Consider the following 8,627-nt stretch of genomic DNA (forward strand, 5'->3'; position numbering starts at 1 on the left):
GTGGGGACTCTGAGACCTTAAGTAGCTTTCATGGTTACAGAATTGGTTAGGGTGAGAGGTCAGACCCAGACAGTCTTCCTTCAGAAGCCCTGCCCAGGCCTCTACAATGGTGTGCTTCTCACAGTAGCTGCTCTTCGAACGAACTGCTGCATTTGGCAGCCCGGCCGGTGTAGCAGATCTAGAGGACAGCTTTAGGGGAAGGGTGAGGAGTGAAGGCACAATACAGTGCTTGATAGATTAAGAGGAGGTGCGAAGTGGAGAGAGTGCAGACAGCTTTTTGAGGAGTTTCCCTGAAAAGGAGAGTAAAGAAACGAGGCCATACGTGAAAGGAAACACACCAAAGGTTATGCTGTCCAAGACACGGTCTTTGTATGTAGAACTTCGCTGCTCTAGATTTCGAAATCCTCCTGCCTCATTCTCCTGAATCCTGAGTTTAGAAACCTGTACCACCCACTTTCTTCTCTCCGCCCTTCCCTGCCCCCTCCTTTCTTTTTATCTCCTCATCTGTCTTCCTCTCCTCTCTCTTTTCTTCGCCTTTCATGTTCTTTCCTTTTTTGTCCTTTCTTTCCTGTCTTCAGGGGCAAGATAGCAAATGTTTTTTGTTTTGCTTATTTTGTTTTGTTTTTTTTTTTTTTTGCTCAAAGGGACAAAGTGGAAAAGGAGAAGAAGCTACTGGAAAGAGCCCAGGGAAAGTTCATGACTTTTCTGTTCACACCAGAGAGGGTAACCACTGACCAAAGAGCCATTCCACTCAAAGTGCATCTTGAGAACGCAGATTTATTGAGATTGCTTCCAGGAGCATGGACAACATATAGACAACCTGTACCCAAAAAAAGAGTAGCCCCCAGAACTTGTTAACAGCTTTATATCCTCAGGGATGGGCCAGACCTCAAGTGGCTTGGTGAGCCCTAGATCCTTGGAGGGCTTGATCTTGTGAGGGTTGGCTCTGAGTAATCAGAGCTGCTCTGATCCCAAGATGCTCATCTCCCTATCGTGCCTGGAGAATGGTTCATATGACATGGAGAGGAGGGGCCACTGTAGTTAGAAGGTCTCACCTAATCTCTTCCACCAACACAGGAGGAAGGAAGGAATGGTGGGATCACAGGCAGTAGGGTTGCAGGATTTGTGTGGCCAATCAGAAGTGTCCCAAGGCACTTGATGCCTTTTGCTGAGGGAAGGTTAGTGGCAGCGAGAGGCAGGGACTGAGGAAGTTCTCTGCTGGGCTGCTGCTTGCTAACAGTGCCACTGGCTGACTGCACGTGAGACTCAGCTCTGGAGAGCTTGACTTGATTGGTTTGGAGTTTGACTTGGTCCTTGGGGTAGGAGGAGTGAGACAGCAAGAGGAGGAAAAGCAAGAGAGAAGAGGAGGGAGCAAGAGAGAGAAAGATTGCCAGGGACAGAACACAGGGCTTTGCACCTGCTGGCCAAGAACTCTGCCACTGTACTATGTCTCCAGCTCTTTGTGATTTTTTTTTGTCCAAACCCCGTCCTAGATTTAATGAGGCAGGCAGGATGGAGGCCCACTGGCCTAGGGATCCAAACCTCACTTCTGAAGCAAATGCTGACCTGAGAAGTCCACTTCATCTTCACAGGTTTGGGGAGAGGGTGCTCGAGAAGCTGAATCTGAGGGAGGCAGCATGGGGAAGGACACAACAGGAGCGGCTTTCAGACCCGGTCTTAGTCCATTGGTGTTGATGTTATGGGGCTGGCAGGGATCCCTCCACCCGGCTCATGTTTACTGACTTCCCTGCTACTCTCAGTCATACATGGGTCCACATGTTTTGACTCATTTTCCAGTAGGGCATATGACATACATCCTACTGGATAGTCAATTTGAAGCCCCCAGTCAGAGCCTTGTTGGCTCTCTTCTTAGGTTAGGATGTTGTTCCCTGAATTTGCAGGTCATGTCTTAATTGTAGTCAGACTTAGAGTGGCCACACTCATATACTGCTCTGCTGCCAAATGCCATGCAAGCACTGGCTTCTTATAAATGAACCTGCCCCAACACCGAGCCCGACCACTGTCAGTGTCTACACTTAGTTGAGCCAGCTTTTCTGCCCTGGAATCAGGTTCTGGACCCGGTCTGGCTTCCTCTTTCCACACCAGCCCTGGTATCTGAAGCCACAGCCTGCTTTGTGCTCAGACTCCTAACATTATGACATGATAGGGGCAAGTAACTTTTTTCCTAGAGGGCCAGAATTCTCCACTGAGGGCTCGACCAGATTAGGGTAGTTCTGTGGCCCTGAGCACTGGCCTCCACATGCCTGTGTACCAGGGTGGGTGCCTCTGAGGTGCTGAGGGACAGGACAGGGAGGAAGGTTGTGTGCTAGTGGGTGGGCCAGGTGGGTGTGGAGGAATTCTCTGTCCAGCTGCGTATCTTTATTCATAATGCTTGATTGTTCCTGGCTAGAGAGCTGGGCATGCTGTTTCTGGACATGTGCGCATGTATGCGCGTTCACATAGGAGAGGGGGAGCTCTGGGCTGGCGGTGGGCTCCGTCTTTTCCCTTCTTCTGTAACTGCAGTGAGAGTGGGGGCGGCCATGAGCCCGGGGCTGTCAGGCTGTTCACAGCTGGTCCCGATTTGCGGACAATGAGAACTCGACTCAGCTCGCTCCCTCGCATCCGTCTGGGACTGCTTGAAGGCTTGCACAGGAATGTGGGGTGGAAAGGCTCCGAGGAGGGCTCGCTCCTGTAGAAGATGCTGTGAGAAACAGCCTCGCTAGAGGAGAGTGGAGTGTGGGGGAGGCCTGCCAGTTGACCTCACAGAGCCCGGTGGGGGTGGAAGGTGGGCTCAACACTGACCTTCAGTTGTGCATCTTGGAGTCTATGCAGCCTTGCCACTGGGGGAGGGGTGCTGGCTGACATCCATATAGGGGCAAAGACTCAGTCAACCAAGGGTCCATGAAGTCTCCGGAAAATTTGGGACTGCTAGTCAAGCCTCCCAATGCCAGGCCTTGCCCTTCCTGCTCCTGTAGCACACTGCTCCCTGATCTCAATTCCTGGGGCAGCCTCAACTCCTGTGATCCTAGACCCCACAGAGAGGATCTTTCCTCCAGTTCCTCTTCTCCACCAGGCACAGGGACATCTGGACTGCTCAGAGGGCATTTGTGGATGGGCTGAGCCCGCTGCAATGAGGGCACGAGGAAATGGGAGAAGAACAAAGGACGCGGAGCAGAAATTTGAATCCAGGACCATCTAGATCAGCGGTTCTCAACCTGTGGGTTGCAGCCCCTGGGGGAAGCGGGGACAAATGACCCTTTCACATGGGTAGCCCAAGACCATTGGAAAGCACAGATTGCGATTCATAACAGCAGCAAAATTCAGTCATGAAGTAGCAGTGAAATAATTGTATGGTTGGGGGTCACCACAACATGAGGAACTGTGTTAAATAAAGGGTCACAGCGTCAGGAAAGTTGACAGCCACCAGTCTAGATGACCTTTTCTGTAACAAAGTGTTCTTGGGGGTGCTTTGGGCTGGAGAGCTTGGGAAAGGGCTCTGAACTGAAGTCCCTAGATTCACCTTCTGAGCCTGAGCAAGAGTGTAAATGCTAATTACAGGGCTTGGCCTGAATTTCCATCCTCGAAAGACTCGGGAGGTCTTACTCTTCGCAGGCAAGTTCATGAAGTACTGCCAGGCCCGGAAGCAGTGTGCCTGACCTGAGGTAGGTAGGGAGAGCAGAGCTGGATTCTCCTTACAGACAAAGAGGGGTGGTGCATGCATCCCATGCCTAGGTCTTCTTGTCTAGCCAGGGTCTGACTGAGCTCTGGGAAAAGCAAGCTTGGCATTGAGCTGGGCTCCACTGGAAGACGGGAGTTACTAAGAAACAAGAATTCTGAGAGAAAGAGAGCCCAGTTAGTTCATTAGGGCGACTGCGGACCTTTGTGATGTTGCAGAGGCTCCCTACCCCTGGGCAGCTTTGTCTGTTGCCCAAGCAATGGTCCATGAAAGCAGCCTGGGCTGGTGGTGGCGGGGCACAGGCCAACAGTGACAGGAGGGGAGGGAGCCCAGCAGGACCTAAGTAAGCCCCGAGGCTGTCCTACCCCCACCACATCTGAGAACTGCTCTGAGGTGACTGCCTGGCCAGGCCTGACCCCTGAGGGTACTGTGCTAGGAGACTGGCTGCTGAGGTTAGACACCTCTAAGTATACTCTGGTCTCCTCCAGTTTGCTTTGCTAAGAGGAACTGGTGATTCATTCCCCTGTAACAAATGTTGGAAACCGAGGTCCTGAAAGGGGATTAGCCCAATGCCTGGAACTTCTGAGTAGCCCAGAATTTGAATCCTGACTGAATTGGGCACCGGAAGAAAATGCACGTTCTGAGCGGAAGTGTGGGGCCAAACTGGCTGGCTAAGGCTGACCGGGCAGAGCGGGCACAGGCTGCCTGGAGGGAGAGCTGTGTGTGTTTGCCTGTCTTTTTGTGGGCGTGTGTATGCCTGCGCTTCTGTGTGCGTCTCTCTCCCGGTGGCTGTTCTGCTTCCTCAGCAAGCCCTTCCCTCCTCCCCCCCTCCACTTCGTTTTTTCTTTCTTCTTCGCCTTATTCCTCATTGTCGTCTTCTTTTTAATGAGACTTAATTAGCATCGAGTTCCTCCTCCCGCTCCCTCTCCGCCCAGTCTCCGCCCCTGCCCTCCCCTCGTTCTCCTGCCCTCCCCTCCCTCCCCTCCCTCCTCTTCCCTCCTCCCGAGGTACAGGCCAAGCGATCTGACGAATGCACTTGAGAACAAAGCGCCAGGCTAATTCGGGGCCTGCTCAGGAAGCTGGGGCTGAGCTGAGATAATGGGTCTGAAATAGCCCGGCACAATTATGTTTCCTCAGCCTGTGGCCAGGCGGGTGCAGGCTCAGGCACTAGGGCGGACGGCAGGACGCCTGGCGCAGGGCACCAGATGTGGCTTGCCCATGGTGGTGAGGGTCACGCTTCAGCACCCAAAGTCATCCTTCTTCAGAGATGCTCTCCTTCTAGGAGGCCTCCAGTCTCCAGCAGGGAGAATCCAAGGGTCACTGAGGATCACATACTCAACCACAATCACCAGAGAAGTTAATGTAAAACTTGAGTCCCAAATCCCAGAAACCAGGATCACTGATATCGCTTCTTGCTTGGCTGTGCTGTTCCATGGAAGGTATGGAATGAGGCTTGGGGCCACCAATAAGGCCTCTCTAGGAAAACAGAACCTTCCAAAATGGTCAGAGAAGGGGCAACCGGGGCTGTTCTGGCATGCCAATCAAAACAGGACATTGGCAAGGTGCCCATCACAAGGATGGCTTAAATGTCCCTTAGGTATCCTCTGCATGTGCTTCTGTATCCCATCGAGATCTCGATGCAACACTGGGGGTGAGGGAGATGGATGAGGAGCCCTGGCCTAGGAGGAGTAGGGATCCTATCTGCCCTCTCTGCCCTGCCATTATGCCTTCACCTTGATGCCAGACATAGCCCAGGTGCTGACAATGAGAAGAGTCGTGTACTTTTATGCTCTGAGTTGCCTGTCAAGGTCTCAGACCTTCTCAGACCCCGAACTGGCGCCTCTTTGTAAACATGTGTCCATTTTGTTTCACTTTGCATTCACCCGGGAGCCAGGCTCAGTGCCAGGGCGGGAAAACTGAGAGATACAGTGTAAGTGAGGCTTTGTGACAACGGCTGGGGCCAGGCTCTGCAGGGATGGCAGGGGAGGGGATGAGCATCAAGGAAACCTTCTGCAAGAAGGTAGCATTTGGGTTAGCAGTGGAAGATACAAAAAGCTGGTCCAGAGAAAGAGGGACGAGGGCATAATGTGAGAGCACTTAGCCTATGGACACTTATATCCTCCCAACTCTGCCCCCTGGGGTTAGAAGGAAGCAGTGGGAAAGATCTACTGGGCAAGTGGGCTGGGCTTGCGTACAGACTTGACTGCTATATGGATGGCCTGTCAGCCCTGCAAGGGTCACCTCCTGACTCTTTCCTGTCTGCCCTCAGCTCTAACCATACTGGCTCAACCTGAACCTCAGTCCTGGACTGCTGCTCTCCAAACAGAGCCCAGGGTTTCCTGCTTGAGTTTCCATTGTGAACTTCATTTCTCCTCCTGTGGCTTAATCCTGCTCTCAGCTCTGGCGGCTTGGATGGTGGTGATCTCGGACGTGAATGGCTGACCCTTGCTGTGTGCACCTGTACTCAGATGCAGCCTGTCACAGACGCTCACCTTCTTCCTTTGGTGCTTTCCTGCCTCTGGGGCTATTTGGGGCTTCACATACCATTCCTAACCTTTCTTACATCGGGACCTTAGACAAGAGCCCGGTCCAAGAATTCTGATCAGAGCTTCTGATAATTTTAATCTGTGTCTCTCAAAGCCACCATGGGAAATGGTTCATGTTATGAATTTCAAGAGTGTGAGTAGGGGCTGATAATCAGCTGCCATTCTTCTCATCAATCTTGTATAGGGAGCCCTCCACAAACGGCACCAAGGTGTTAAGTGGGTGGCTGAGCCCTGCCCATCCTCTTCCAGGGCCTGGAGGAAGAGGACTGGAAATGACGACTTCTACAAGGCCTTCCCAACTGAGAAACCTGGGTCCGTGAGCTGCAACACATATCTGGTGAGTGGAGCCAGCTCCGGGACAGCGGCTGTTCCGGGCTGTGCAAAGGGACTGCATGTGAGGATTAGTGAGAGGAAATGAAAATTGGGTATGGCCCTCGGGGGAATTGACTACAGATGATGTCAGAGAGGAGCCTGCCTCCTGGAGAGTAAGGGACCCGAATAGCTGCTGGGGGAGGGGGGCTATCTGCATTGTCCTCTGCAGACTAGTCAACCCACCTGGCAGTTTGACCCCTAGCCGCCTGCCTGCTAACTCTCTTTGCACCCAGGGAGCTGAGGACACACATTCTGGGGTGACTGGGGACATTTCCATGGGAAGGCACAAAAGGAAGATCCAGGATGGGCTCTGACTCGCAGCACCCCTCTGAGCTTGCAAAGAAAAAAAATCAGCTCAGGGTATAAAGGAAGCTGAGATCTTGGAAGATAGAAGGGTGGCAGAGTCCACATTTGAGTCCCATTCAGATCACGATTAAAGGCCAGGCTACTCCAGGTCCAGGGAACTTCTAGCCAGGAACAGGAGCTCAGGGACAGGCGTTACTGGAAATGACTCAACAACTCGAAGCCTCTTGTTTAGAATGATCAGTTCAATTTCCCAGACTAGGAAAAGCAAAGCCGCACACATCTCATAAGTGTCGGAGTGGCCAATAATAGCCTGGGGAGTGTGGAAGGGATGGGAGATGTTGAGAGAAGAGAAAAATGTGAGCCTGTAAACAGATGTGCATGTGTGTGCAGGGAATGCATGAAGTACCCATGCCAACTGGGTAGGAGAAGGAGATGTGGGGGCCCAGCCAGACGTAGCTATGGGGTGGGTGGGGTAGAGGGATGGCAACTATCTGGGCCTAGTGGTGTGTCTAGAAGGTGCTACAGAGAAGGGAGGGCTCATTTGGAGAGATTTTGTCCCCCTGAGTTAGAAAATAGCCCTTTCTTCTTTCACAGGGAGGCTGGGCTTTCTCTCCAAGGCTCTGCCCTTGCCTGCTTCACTATGGGGGCTTTGCCTTCTCATAGGTCCCCAGCTGGAGCCCCCAGCCCCACTCCCTAATTCCGGAGGAGCAGGCAGCGTGCCCGCATGCCCAACTGATTCTCCCAGCACACACAGGTAATTCATCTCAGCTTCCTTTCCAGGCCCCCACCCCAGATGTGCAGCCGTCCCAGCAGCCAGAGGCCAGCTCACCCCACCCAGATCGCCGGCCAGCTGCAGGCCCCTGCTTCCCAGGGAAGAGAACTAATAAAGGACAGTCTTGGAGTCACAGGCTCCCCAGTTCATTCTTGCCACAGCCGCCCCATAAAACCGAGGGGAGAGATATAAAGGGAACAAGTGTGAGTGAAGACAGAGTTTCCATCTGAGGAGGGAGTGGAGATGCAGGGCCAGGCAGACAGCAGGCAAGAGTGATTGGCCTCTGGGGCCCAGACAAAGGCAGAACGTCCCCCATTTGCAGACTCTTAGGCCCTTGTGACAGCTTCTCAGCAAGAGGAAGGAAACAATGGGTGGAAAACAGGGTGACACATGTGGTGGTTGGCAATATTCTTGGAGCTGCATGGGCAGGAGGATTGTAAGTTCAGTGCTAACCTAGGGTGCATTGTCAGACTCCATGTCAACAAAACAAGAGAAGGAGGAAGAGGGAGGAGGGAGGGAGGGAGGGAGGAAGAGAGAGAGGGAAGGAGGGGAGAAAGGAAGGAAGGAAGGAAGGAAGGAAGGAAGGAAGGAAGGAAGGAAGGAAGGAAAGAAAGAAGGTGCGGACTGGGTATGGGGGTGCACACCTTCAAATCTCGGCACTCGGGAAACAGAGACAGGCAGATCACAGCGAGTTTGAGGACAGTCTGTTCCACATAGTGAGTTCCAGGTCAGCTAGGGCTGACCTGTCTAAAGAAGAAAGACAGAGAGAGGGGAAGGAAGGAAGGAAGGAAGGAAGGAAGGAAGGAAGGAAGGAAGGAAGGAAGGAAGGAAGGAAGAGAACAAGCTGGGTATGATGGTTCATGCCCATAACCACCAAACTCATGAGGCTAAATTAAGAAGAGCACCACAAGTTCAAAGCCAGCCTGGGCTACATGGTGGTCTACCTAACATTATC

The 8,627-nt window shown here is 52.7% G+C and overlaps 1 long non-coding RNA gene across 1 annotated transcript; it reads left to right on the forward strand.

The window, feature by feature from the left end:
• The first annotated feature begins 6,410 nt into the window (after positions 1-6,410).
• LOC121139835 lies at positions 6,411-7,801 on the forward strand. Its single transcript, XR_005876687.1, has 2 exons — positions 6,411-6,559; positions 7,564-7,801. It is a non-coding gene; the product is annotated as an uncharacterized LOC121139835 (long non-coding RNA).
• The last annotated feature ends 826 nt before the right edge of the window (positions 7,802-8,627 follow it).

This window comes from Mesocricetus auratus, unplaced genomic scaffold (assembly GCF_017639785.1).
Source record: "Mesocricetus auratus isolate SY011 unplaced genomic scaffold, BCM_Maur_2.0 Super-Scaffold_100003, whole genome shotgun sequence".
Classification (NCBI taxonomy): Eukaryota; Metazoa; Chordata; class Mammalia; order Rodentia; family Cricetidae; genus Mesocricetus; species Mesocricetus auratus.